This window comes from Montipora foliosa, chromosome 5 (assembly GCF_036669935.1).
Source record: "Montipora foliosa isolate CH-2021 chromosome 5, ASM3666993v2, whole genome shotgun sequence".
Taxonomy (NCBI): domain Eukaryota; kingdom Metazoa; phylum Cnidaria; class Anthozoa; order Scleractinia; family Acroporidae; genus Montipora; species Montipora foliosa.
Window position 1 is genome coordinate 22,612,692 of NC_090873.1, and position 13,107 is coordinate 22,625,798.

At 37.8% G+C, this 13,107-nt stretch overlaps 1 non-coding gene and 1 pseudogene across 1 annotated transcript; one reads left to right on the forward strand and one right to left on the reverse strand.

Annotated features, from left to right (window-relative positions):
- Positions 1 to 397: 397 nt before the first annotated feature.
- Positions 398 to 470, reverse strand: Trnat-ggu (transfer RNA threonine (anticodon GGU)). The gene has a single exon. It is a non-coding gene; the product is annotated as a tRNA-Thr (tRNA).
- A 6,994-nt stretch (positions 471 to 7,464) lies between these two features.
- On the forward strand, positions 7,465 to 12,775 carry LOC138003049 (uncharacterized; annotated as a pseudogene).
- The last annotated feature ends 332 nt before the right edge of the window (positions 12,776 to 13,107 follow it).

Below are 13,107 nucleotides of genomic sequence, written 5' to 3' on the forward strand. Positions count from 1 at the left end.
GCAGGCTCGTCACAAAAATATTTATTACCTTTTCGCGTACTTCTAAACGTCGGAATTTAACCCAGCTGTCCAGAAAAACTTTTTTTTTGCTTTCTTCAGAGAGAAATTTCGCTTTCCGGCGAAAAAACTTTTAGCTTGGCAACACTTAGATCAATCATTTATCATTTACCATATAAGGTCAAACTAAGGTATATGAGCTGATAACCGAGATTGAGTGAACCAATCAGAGCACGAGAATTGCATTATCCGAGGTTGAGAATTTAATAAATAAATAAATAAAGATGTATATATATGTATAAATATATAATATATATATATATAATATATGTGAAGTTTGAAAGGACCAAGGACGGACAACCCCTGGATGACATTTTTCATTGGGAGAAAAACTTTTTTATGCCCTGAGCGGGATTTGAACCCACGTCCTCCTGATTACCGGTTGGGTGTGATCACCACTACACTATCAGAGCAACCATGCTGGCTACATGGCCAATCTGGATAGCGAATGGGAATTACGTGGTCATCCCGTGCCCATGTTTTTCCCCTACTAGATGACGCTGGATCAATCAGAACGATGATTCACAGGCAGACGAGAGAGAAGAGGACAATTTGTATACAAGTTACGAGTGTCTCTCGAGCCAACAGCGCATCCCTGCCCCCCAGGACGATCACAAATAAATTCACAGTCCAAGCCTTGGCGAAATGTAGTTAATTAATGAAGTTTGAAAGGACCAAGGGCAAACAACCCCTGGAAGACATTTGGGTTGTTTGGGTTGTCCGGGGTTGTCAGTAATCAGGTAATCAGGTAATCAGGGGGACGTGGGTTCAAATCCCGCTCAGGGCTTAAAAAGTTTTTCTCCCAATGAAAAATGTCATCAAGGGGTTGCCCATCCTTGGTCCTTTCAAACTTCATTAATAAACTACATTTCGCCAAGGCTTGGACTGTGAATCCATTTGTGATCCTCCTGGGGGGCAGGGATGCGCTGTTGGCTCGAGAGACCCTCGTAACTTATATATATATATAATATATATCTATCTATATATATATAAACAGTTTACGGTTGGTTGACCTAACAATGAACTCCCAGTAAGAGGATCCACAGGATACAATGTCTTGACGCGAATTTGTGGTTAAGTGTACGGAAGAAAAAGTGACAAAGAGACAAACTCTTGACTGTTCTGGATGGGGTTTAATACGACGTTTCGGCCGTTCGGCCCTCTTCAGGTTAAAAGTTAAATACTAAAAAACTATTTACAATGAGTGCAAATCACAAAAACAGCAGCTTATATATACAGAGCAGAAATATTGAAATTAAGGAAACGTAACAAAGCAAAGGTCAAAGCTACAAGGTGACATGGATTTAACAATCAAAAACAAATAAAGAACTATAGGTGACATATCGATAAAAATGCATCATATTGGGAAAATGTCAACTCACAACTACTCAATTGTAGTAATTATTGTGGTGTTTCGATCTAAATTCCCGCCTTTTATTAAGACCACGAGGATTAAGGGTAAATAATTGCGCAAGTTCTGTTGTTCTTCAGCATGTTCGACTTGTGGTTATGAAATCTTACTTTAAATTCAGTCGAGGTGGATCCTACATATTGCAGGTTGCATTTGGCACAAGTGGCCAAATAAATAACATTTTGTGATGAACAAGAAAGTTTTTGTTGAATGGAATAATGACGACCAGTAGCTGAACTTTGAAATTTTGAAGCTTGAATTAAATGATTTTTACAGAGATCGCATTTCTTATTGCATTTTGAACAACCCCCATTTTCTTCTCTTTGATTTCTACAAGAGGTTACCTGAAGTTTGGATGGCGCTAACAACTCTTTAAGATTTTTTGTTCTACGATAAGCAGGAAAAATTGACTTGGATGGAAAAATTTCTTTGACTTCTGGTGAAGATTGCAATAGATGAAAGTGATTTTTGATAACTTTTTGGATATCTGGCAAAATTGGATTGTAGTCAAGCGCCAGTGGAAAAACTTTCTTATCTGGTTTGACCTCTTTGCTCAAAAGTTCGGATCTTGATATACTGAGAGCTTTGTCGAACTGTTTATCAACAAGCTCTGCCGGATAATTTTGAGATTTCAAATATTCTTTATATTCCTTACACCTATTTTGTAGAGAGTCGTTAGTAGAACAATTGCATTTGATTCTTAAAGCTACCCCAAAGGGGACTGCTCTTTTGCAATGTTGGAGTTTTGAAAACAAGGTCAAACTTCGCTGCAAAATCCAAATTCCTAGGGGGGGCTGTGTCATGGCTTGCCGCATGCAAGTCTAACAAGTACGAGGTATTAGTCCGTAGCCAAAACAATTCACTAGATCTCTCTATGGGAGGGTGAGGAAAGTAAATGATGACCTATAGGGTCTGAAAAAACAAGTTTTTTTTTCAATTCAATTCAATTCAATTCAATTCAGTTTATTTCCTCTTGATGTAGTTACTTAGTGTAATTACATACATTTGTAGTTGCTGACGATGTTTCTATTGTATTAAGTAAAAGAGCTTGAGCATGGTGGCCAAATAAACCATTCGGTTTCCAAGTTGGCCCCCATGTTACCTATTGATGTTACACTTGATACAGGCGAGGAAATAGAAAGAGGTCGGAGACAAAAAAACACATTAAAAATAATAATTGAAGTAAAGTAAGAATAGTAGAGGTACAGAGGACAAGTCAAGAGATAATACTTAAATTCAAGAGACAGGTTTCTTTGAGTATTGCTCTGGGAGTAAGAAATTTTTGATATTTTTAGAAAAAGTGTACACGTTCAGATCTTTAAGGTTTTGTGGGATGGACTTCCAGAGATCAGTAGCTTTAAATGAAATCATTTGTTTGCCAGTGTTCGTCCTTATACGTGGCTTATATAAATTTTTTTGGGCTGCATATCTAGTATTGTAGCTATGCACTTCGTTAGCATACTGGAAAGTGTTGCGAAATACATCAGGTAGTAGACCTATACGGTGAGTATGTCTAGCAAGTTCAGCAATGGGAGAGCACTCTCAGTATCTTTACCACGTATATTTGCGAAGAATATTAATCGAGCAACATGATTTTGCTTAACCTGAACTTTCTGCAAGGAGGAGATATAGGTGCTGCCCCATGCCAAAATTGCGTATGCTATATAAGGATAAATGAGGTTATAATAAATTTGCGTAAGTTGCTTTATAGATAAGTAATGTCTTAGCTTTGATATAATGCCGATATTCCTCGAGATTTTAGAGCAGATGTACGAAATATGATACCTCCACGAGACACAGTCATTACATTACCCCTAGATACTTAATATGATTTTTACGGATTAAAGGATGGCTCGTTCCATCGCTATTTCTAATTTGAATACGCACAGGCATATCTTTCTTCCTGGTAGACTTAATTATCATGAAGTTAGTTTTTGACATATTTATCGACAATTTATTTACATCGCACCATTCTTTCACCTTTTCAAGTTTAGAATTCATTAGAGCTTCAAGAGTTTTTAGGTTGCTTGCCGAGGCGAATACGTTGGTATCGTCGGCAAAAATTTTAAAGCTTAATTTATCAGAGCAGTTCGGCAAGTCATTGATGTAAATAAGAAACAGCAGTGGTCCTAGTGTACTGCCCTGTGGAATTCCACAGGTCATAGTTTGCATGGGCGATTTTATATCTCCAAGTGCAGTGTACTGCTTCCTGTTTCTTAGGTAGCTATTGAACCATCTCAAGGGAAGGCCTCTAACGCCATATGATGCTAACTTCTTGAGTAATATTTCATGATTTACAGTGTCAAATGCCTTAGAGAAATCCAAAAAAATACCACAGGTGTATAGGTTGTTATCAATTGCCTTCCTTAGAGTGTCAGTAAGTTCAGCTATGGCTTGAGCTGTCGAATGACCTTTACGAAATCCAAACTGATATTGAAATAAAATGTTTTGCTTTTCGATATAGCAATTAAGCTGTTTAAATATCAATTTTTCAAATACTTGAGAAAGAACTGATAGAGTTGCAATTGGCCGATAATTCGTAGGGTCAGCTGCATCGCCCCCCTTATCGACAGGAGTTATTTTTGATATTTTAAGTAGATCAGGGACGATGCCTTGTTCTCACGAATGGTTAAAGATTTTTGTAAGTGCTTCACTAATGAAAGGACATGATAGCTTAACACATCTTGAGGGAACTCCTATGGAAGACTTGTTGAGGTCTAGTCCCATTATTATGTCCTGCACTTCATGTATAAGGATCCCACGAAATACAAAACTATTTAAATAGGACTGTTTAATGTAATTAGTGGGATTTTTGGCACTAGTCGGGAGGTTTTGAGAAAGATTATTACCAACGTTTACGAAATAAGTATTTAACTGATTGGCGATGTTTTGTCTGTCTGTATAGTACGTGCCATTGCACAACAATTTGGTGATGGGTGGCGAGGTACTACTCTTTTTCCTGTTGATGAGTATACCAATTAACTTCCAAGTAGTTTTTAAGTTCTCACTATTAAGACTAAATTGGGCCCTAAAATAATTTTTTTTTGCTGCTTCCTTAATTCGATTTAATTTATTGTTATAAGTTTTAAATATCTTTACTTTGTTCGGATCATTACTTAAGAAATGAGATTTAAAGAGTCTCTGTTTCCGTTTGATTGAAGTGCATATAGCATTAGAAATCCATGGCTTATTTAGGCGTCGTTTCTTTTTATTATTTAATCTACGCTTAGGTGCATGTTTATCAGAAATCCTTTGTAGTATGTCAACAAGGTCGTTGATACTTTGATTTACATCATCATTAACTAAGCCACAGAAGTCAATAGCCTCTACATCGCTTAAGAATGAGTCACTATCAAAATGAGAGAAATCACGAAAGTATTTTGCATCGTTTAGAATAGATGGCTTGTTTGCGACAGTACAAAAAATAGGTAGATGGTCAGAAACATCTGCTAAGCAGATGCCCGCTTTTATAACTTTGTGTAAAACGTTTGTATATATATATGATCGATTAAGTTTGAGGTATGATCTGTGAGGCGTGTGGCTTTGGTAATAAGTGGCATAAATCCCTGATTGAGTAACATATCTAAGTATTCAGAGGTTTGGTTGTCATCGTTGTATTTTAAAAAGTCTATATTAATGTCACCTAAAATGAAGACCTCTTTACCTTTATTGTTTAAGTTTTCTAATTGTTCCCTTAGGGATTCAAGGAAATGTTGACGATCATTTAATGGGTGCCGATAAATGCATCCGATCACGACGTTCTTAAGTTTTTCATGCCTAATTTCAACCCAGCACGACTCAATGTTGTCTCCCGATAGTTCTATATCACGCCTTCGAAAAAAATCTAATTCATTAGCAATATAAATGGCAACACCTCCAGCTGCAGTTCTGGAGTTAGTATTTATAACTGAATAACCCGGAATGCTAATGTTGTGTATGTTGTTTTCTTTTAACTTCGTTTCAGAGATAGCAATTGTTTCAGGGGCTTCTTCAATCGTGGTAATAAAGTCCTCCAGTAATGATAGGTTTTTAGGTAAACTACGCATATTTAAATGGAGCATAGAAAATCCATTTTTCCTCTTGGCTTTTTGAAAAAGAGTCCCTGATTGTTTCCCTGCTAGCAGAGGCTCTTTTCCTGGTGTTCGCTGACGGGAGAAAAGAGACCTCTGCCATGGGTCTAAATGGACTATATTGAGCATGCTCCGCGGCTTAGCGACCGAGCTATCACGTGATGTTGGTAAGACGTCACGAAATATGACCTTTCACTGAAACTGGCGCGAAAACCCCGCAGATGCATATGGCGCGTCATGTCTCACACCCCGATTAACTCTCCGTGTAGTAAACAGAGAAAAATATCATCGACTAGATCGCCAAAAACGCCGGTTAAAAAAGTACAAAAATCGTCTAGAGATAATTGTTGTCTGATCTGTGGTATTAACTTCAAGTTATCTGGTCAGGGAAGCTTTTTTAACACAACCACAACTGCAGGACTTAAAGAAAATTTGACATTCCTTCTCGGAGAATCGCCCGATTTTTCCCTGTCATCCCGACAGATTTGCAAATGCTGTAAACGAAAGGTGGACTCAGTCGTAAAGAGAACATTAATTCTCGAACAAGACAAAGCATTTCTCATCGAAAAGTATCGGAAAAATAATTCTACAAACGAGAGGCAATGCGCTAGAGAACCCACCAAACTCACTCCGCCGCGGTACAAACGGATGTGCAAGGAAAGTCCTTTGGCTGTAAACAAACAAGCTAAAGCAAGGAAGGCCATCAACAAAGAGACGGATGGAGTGGAAGAGCTCGGTGTTTTTCCATTGAGCACCAGTTTCGAAGATTTGAGAGCAGAATTTGTTTCTCACGATCATTCTTACGCTAATAAGCTTACCTATGAACCAGATACTGTGGCACAGTGCGAAGGAGATTTTCCTCCCGAAGTGGAACAACCACCGCCAGAGCAAATTGCTGCGAACCAGTGCCATGGGAATTCTCTGACTGAAGTCGAACAAAGGCATGAGCGAATTTCTGCAAACCAGTTCGAAGGAGATGTTCAGATTGTAATCGAACAGCCGCGAGAACCGGATGTTGCAAACCAGTGCGTCGATTCGGTCGATTTACCGCAATCATTCCTCTCGCTTTTGTTTGATGATGACTTTCACTTCGACTTTGCCTCCAGCTCAGCTCATGACCAGGACCGTAGCGAAGAAGTTTCTGTTAATGCTGAATTAACAGGAAATGCCGAAGATGATGAAACCGAAGTGGAGGTGAGAAATACATTTCTGTCACTTGTCAATAGTCGGTTTTAATAACTTTCTGCACGTTTACAAAATTAATATTTTACTCGAAGAATTGAAAGAATAGATGACTTAAAATTGATGGCTCCCTGCTAGCAGAGTCTCTTTTCCTGGTTTTCGCTGGCCAAACACGGAAAATTGGTGCTGAAACACTTTTTTTTGGCCTTTCATTCTCTGCGCTTAACGAAGGAAGAAAAATACATTACCTGTGTGCTTTCATATTGCTAGAAATAATACCCTGGGAACGAGGTTGTGTTATTCCCTCCTAGCCTAATTTTCTTTCATTCGTTATATGGTTGTGGTGTAAAATCTTTTTATAATTTCTGATAATAAAAAAAGCCTTTGCTTGAAAAGAATTATATCAAGAAATATTCTTTTGTTTTCTTGCATGCTTTCAATAGATAAACATCAATTATCCTTCTGGCCCGAGAAAAGTTAAACTGTCTAAGTCTGACCAGAAAACTGCCACTATAGTCAAGTACATTGCACTAGGACTTCCCAAATTGGCCTTGGCAGCCTTACTGAAGACATCAACAGGCATCATTGAAGCCAAGAAGTTGTTGTTCAAGAAAATGGAGGAGGAACTTATGGGCCTTACATCAATAAAGGAACCTAGTGTTCTTAGGCAAAGCCGTCATGACTTGTTACCATCCTTCAAGATGGCTGATTTTGGTGAGGAGTTGAAGGCAAAAGCTCCTTTAACAACTGAGTTGCTCAACAGCCTTTGTGTCTCGAAGTCAAAAAAACGCAAGCAGGAGAATGGGAAGCAAGTTAATACTGTCATTGCTACCATTGCTGCAATCATGCTTCAAAACCGATGTCCACAGATGTCAGCCCTGGCATACCGCATTGGTTTGATACTACGCTTTTCTGGGGCAGGGCAAATGGTAAGTATTGAGCTTATAATTATCCTGGTTTTACCTGTCACTGAATTCCCACCCTATATTCTTAGGGAATTTTAATGGTATGTGCTGATCACTTAAACAAGTTCTCTGTTGGTTGGATTGCTATGCTCACTCCTCCTAGAGATGGCTCAATGAACCTATACTTAGAAAAGATACATTTAATTCCTATTTTGGAAATTCCATCATTTAAATACCTGTACCACCAACATGTATTCAAGAGTAATAACAATAATAATAATAATAATAATAATAATAATAATAATAATAATAATAATAATAATAATAATAATAATAATTATATTATTAGTAATATTAATATTAATAATAATTTTTTTTAAAGTTTTTTAATGAAAATACTAATCTTTATTAAAGACTTCACAAGACTTATGTAATGAGTAATATTAATAATAATAATAATAATAATAATAATAATAATAATCATTGTAATAATAATAATAATAGTAATAATAACAATAACAATATTAAAATAATATTTTAATGGTAAAATAGAGTAACTCAGGTTTTTAAAGAAGGTAAATACATTATGATTTCTCATAGACTGTTGGTAGTGAGTAGCAAGTGATTTCTCTTTACACAGTAGGAGAATATGACTGATTCTGTCCCTTATTCTGCAATGGAGAAGTTGAAAGTGAAATCTTTTAATGATTTTTGTGATCGATCGGTTAGGGCTTCATATCTGTATTACAGCTGTAATTTGATGCATTACTTAGTAATAAAATTCCAGTTCTCTGTTAACTGTATTTTTTAAGGGTTTGGAACTTATGACAGCCCATGGCATTACAGTCCATCCCACACAGCTAACAGCAAAGGCAAAGGAAATGGGAAAGGACCACGATAAGACTCTCTTGCAATGGAAGGGCACCATCGAGCAACATAAGGACACTGTGCAGTGTCTCGAGATTATAAAACAATGTCTACAGAGCCTAGAATATCTGCCAGAACTACCCAAAATTGGGCAGGTATGTTCCTACCTAATGACAAATGAACCGAGTGACTGTAGGATGATAGATGCAAGTGGTGTCTGTGGAGGTGCAGATACAATAGATGCTTCCTCAATAAACCTGGCATGTCTTTACAACCCAACCGATGTTGTGCACAGTATTGGAAGTAAGCTTTTGGAGAAGCAGATAAGCTCCAAGATGATCAAGGATACATGTGCTTTTGTTGCAAAATCAACAGAACAAGGTGATGATGCTTTGGATGCCATTAATAAGTCTATTGAGGTTGCAAAACACTCAGCCCCTAAAGGATTCCAGATCATTGGAGATAACCTGGACCTTCATATTAATGTCAGGCATATGGATAATTCTAACAAGAACAAGTCCCTTCATACATTTAACCTTGTTGCCATGGAGGATGTTGTTACTGGAGAAAATTTACCTGATGTGACTGAGAGGACTCTTGATGTGGTCCAAGTTCATGAGTTTCTGCCCTCCTTGGATGATGTAGAAAAGCTTAAGAAGGATCTAATTCCATTATGGACTCGTGTAATGGTTAAACAACTTTCAGCCTTTCGTTTCTTAAAGTCTGTTGTTGTGTACCACATACCACATGAGTACAGCGAAGCAATGAGATTACCTTCCAATCAGGTATCTTGTAAATGGACATAATATACTATTAAAGGGTTGCCCATAATAACTTTTATATGTAAATTGGGTTGAGATTCGCAAGTATAAATTGCTATCTGTGGTTGTTATTTGAGGAATCTGTGATCCCCTAAATTAGTTTTTCTTTTTGTTATGCCACTGCTAGCAGGAAAGCTATGTATAAGACGATCATACAAATTTAGGGACTCCCAGATTCCATGGAACTAAACACAGAAAGTGTTTGGTATTTGAAACTCAGAAATCTTGCCACTGCAAATTTCATTAGACCTTAAATGTTATTATGAGTCCAGGTTATGTAGCAAGATTTTCTGCTGTCATGTTAACAAGACTAGTACTGTGTGGTTCTATGCAGTTTCCAGACTTCCCCCACCAAGAGTATCTGGAAATTCCTGGGGGGTGGGGGGGGGGGTATATGTTATAGCCAAGCTTGTAGAAGAAAAGTTCAAAGCTAAACTGAAATTTACCAGGGGAGGGGCACAAAACAATTTACCCCCTTTGGGTGGAGTATGATTTGAAATTTTTGGACACGACACATTTTACCACAATGATCACAGTGCAGTTTTTTGGGTCATTCAACGGTACTTATTTTTTACAGATACCTCTTGGTTGTCTTCCAAAAAATGAAAGCCTCAATGAGGACATGGTAGACATATTAGAACACCTCCATAGCAACTATGTGCCAATGTCACAAGTTAATGGTACCAAGACGCCTGCCGACTTTGTTTGCTTTGGTGGAGATCAACTCACAGAAGAGAGGTCAAGAAATATTCAGAAGGCACGTGCAGATGGCAGGAGTGTGGATGAGAAACTAGATGGCGTTTGGTGTAAGAATGAGGATTAGCATGGCATACGCATTGCTTACCAGGTGTGTTCATTTGTTGCGGATTTTTTCTGTTGGGGGGCGGGGAGGGGAATCTGTTATCAAACTCTTCCCTTTATTCAAATAATATTTTGGACTCACCAAAAAAAGAATCAGTGAAAATTTTGCATAATATTTCTTTTGGACAAAGACTAGTGGAGGAAGATCTACTGTAATATCCCTGTCTGACACAAATGATTCACTCCAAACTTCACAAAAATTATATTTAAAGGTTCTTGCGAGGGTTTAATAGGTGAGAGTTTTGTGGGTTGTAAGATCTAATGCTGATTTTGGTCTCCAACTATGTCATTTGTTTTCAGCTTGCTGTCAACATTCTGCGGAAGCCTAATTCAGTTATGGATTGGGGAACAATGGCGAGCAATGCAATCGTGGCTGGGAATTCCAATGCTCTTAGAGACCCCCTTGACCACTATGATTCAGTAAAAGAGTTCTTTGCAATAGAGTTGGATGCCTTCATTATTGCTGCAACCCTTAATCATTTTGGAATGGAAGGTATGGAAAGCATTCCAACGAAAAACATGATGCCTGATAATCTTAAGAATTCCAGCAAAGAAGCTCAAAGAAATTGGCTTCACAGGAAAGTAATTTCCATGCTTGAGAAGTTTGTAATGCCTGGAGTGTCTCGCCTTCCTAATCTTCTCGCAGCTTACAACCCTCGTCCTGACTTGCCCTGTCGTGGCCACGGTTGTACAAGAGTTTTCAAGTATGGCAAATGTCGTGTTAAGCATGAGAAAAAAGAGCATGGCCTCACAGTAGCGGATGAGGATGCAACATCTGAAAGTAAAGTGGACGACAAGGGGACAGAGGACTATGTGTACAATTATGGTTGCCTCCACCTCAGCATTGGTCTTCTCCTTAGGAGTGCAGATGACTCTGTAAAAGAAGGTGATGGTGAACGGCTCTTGAGGGTGTGGAATTTTCTCACTGTTTTTTACCGGGTAAACAACCACAGCAAATATGCATTAGCTGCTCTCCGTCTCAAGGCATCTCAGCTTGGCTTGCTTACTCCAAGAGAGGCACATAGACTGAAGTGGAACCGTTTTGCCTCTCGAAAGGGAGGGCAAGGTAAATGCATATCTAGGGACCTTCTGGTAGAACAGGTAAATATGGTGTCAAAGGAATGTATCCGTGAGATGGGTGCACCTAACATAAACAGCAGCTCAATTGAATCTTCAACCAAAGCTACAGGGCCACTTCTAGGACTGCTGCAACAGTCTAAGCAAGACCTTGGACAGGGAACACGCAACACCCACCACACCAACAAAATCAAGCAGCAGACATTTGTTACTGTGTTAGAACAGGTTCACAAAAAATCAAATGTTTTCGACTTCAAGGCTGGTAGGAGGTATACTTGCTTTCCTGAGGTCAAAAATGATCTGTATGATGGGGTGAATGTCACAAGGCTGCACCGCTGGATTTGTCGCCATCGTAAAAAGTGGCATAGACAAAATCAAGCCTTTTACAAGATTTAATGGACCTCTTTAGCTTGAGCAGTTTGTTTACCGATTTCAGACCATGTGACATTCTCTGGGAGTTGTTCCTTTATCCATCTAAAAGTTATTCAATCATATACACATGACTATTTGAAAGTTTGAAAGCAATAAATCTCAAGAGCAATATCACATGGTCTGAAATGGGACAACAAACCACCCAAGCTAAAGAGCTCTATTCTTCGCATTGGTGAAAGGTTTCCATCAGAATTGTAATCTTTCATGGGGTATCACAATGACAATGCTAATCTGCAGTAAGGGTCCCACCCTTGAATTTCAGGGGTCCTCCACTGGGAGGTTATGGATAAAAACATGTGAATGACAATGCTGATTCAATTTGAGTAACATGCTACCTCAATGGATTACTTATGAAATTTGACTAATGCCACATCCAGCATAGTTGTTACTGAGTTCATACTTGTAGATTATCGAGAAATATGTACTACACTATGTAAATTCCATCACAAAAAATCTAAATTACCAAGGGTTAGAGTTTTATCACAAAAATTTAATATAAGGATTACCTGCTACTAACAACAGTCTCATAGCTTTAATATGGCAATTAAATAAATTCGTACACAGTTTGGATATCAATAATTTCAGCCAGTTTACAACAAATACATATCATTGATTCAAGCAAATTTGTAATATATTATATTGACTGCAAGGCGGACATGTTTAAACTCAGAAATTCCATTATCCAAGGTGGAAAGTGTAAATACTTTAAACAGTTTTAGTATATTACTGAAACTATAATTCTATTGTAAGCAAACATGAACACATAGCATAACAAAATACTGGTTATGATGTACACAAGGGCACCTCAATAAGGGGCAGTGTCATGAAGATTTTGCTGTTTTAGGCAATTCTGTGCTAAAATCATTACATTTATGTTTTAGAACAAAATAGTTCTGTAAAGCTATGACAGAGATATTTAATGAATATTTTCAGAGAGGGCTAGCTGTAATAAATTTATTGAGGATTTTGGAAGACGTACCATAGAAATTTGAAAAAAATAATTTGGCCAATTTTAAAAATAATAAGGCCACTGTATTCAAGTATCAATCCATTTCCATCCTTGCCATTCGTAGCGACAGGTGACAGGAAACAGTTTCATTAACTTCAAATAATCTTTAATAACAAAGCTATGCCATTAGTTTTGGAATTCAATTAACACGAAGACACCTAGCTTTTTATAGAGTTTCCAAATAGCATGACACTGCCCCTTTAAGGCCTCTGCTTTAAAATCTTCAGAAACTGTTTTTAGCAATTCCCAATAGGGGGACATGGGAATGGCAGGAGAGTGTGCACACCAGACACTGAAATCATTCATACAGTAATTATGACTTTTAGCAGTGTTAAAATGGTAGCTTTCACCCTGCATTAGCTAGAGTAAGAAAATATTGAACCATGCTGTGCAATAACCGATTGTACAAAAAAAT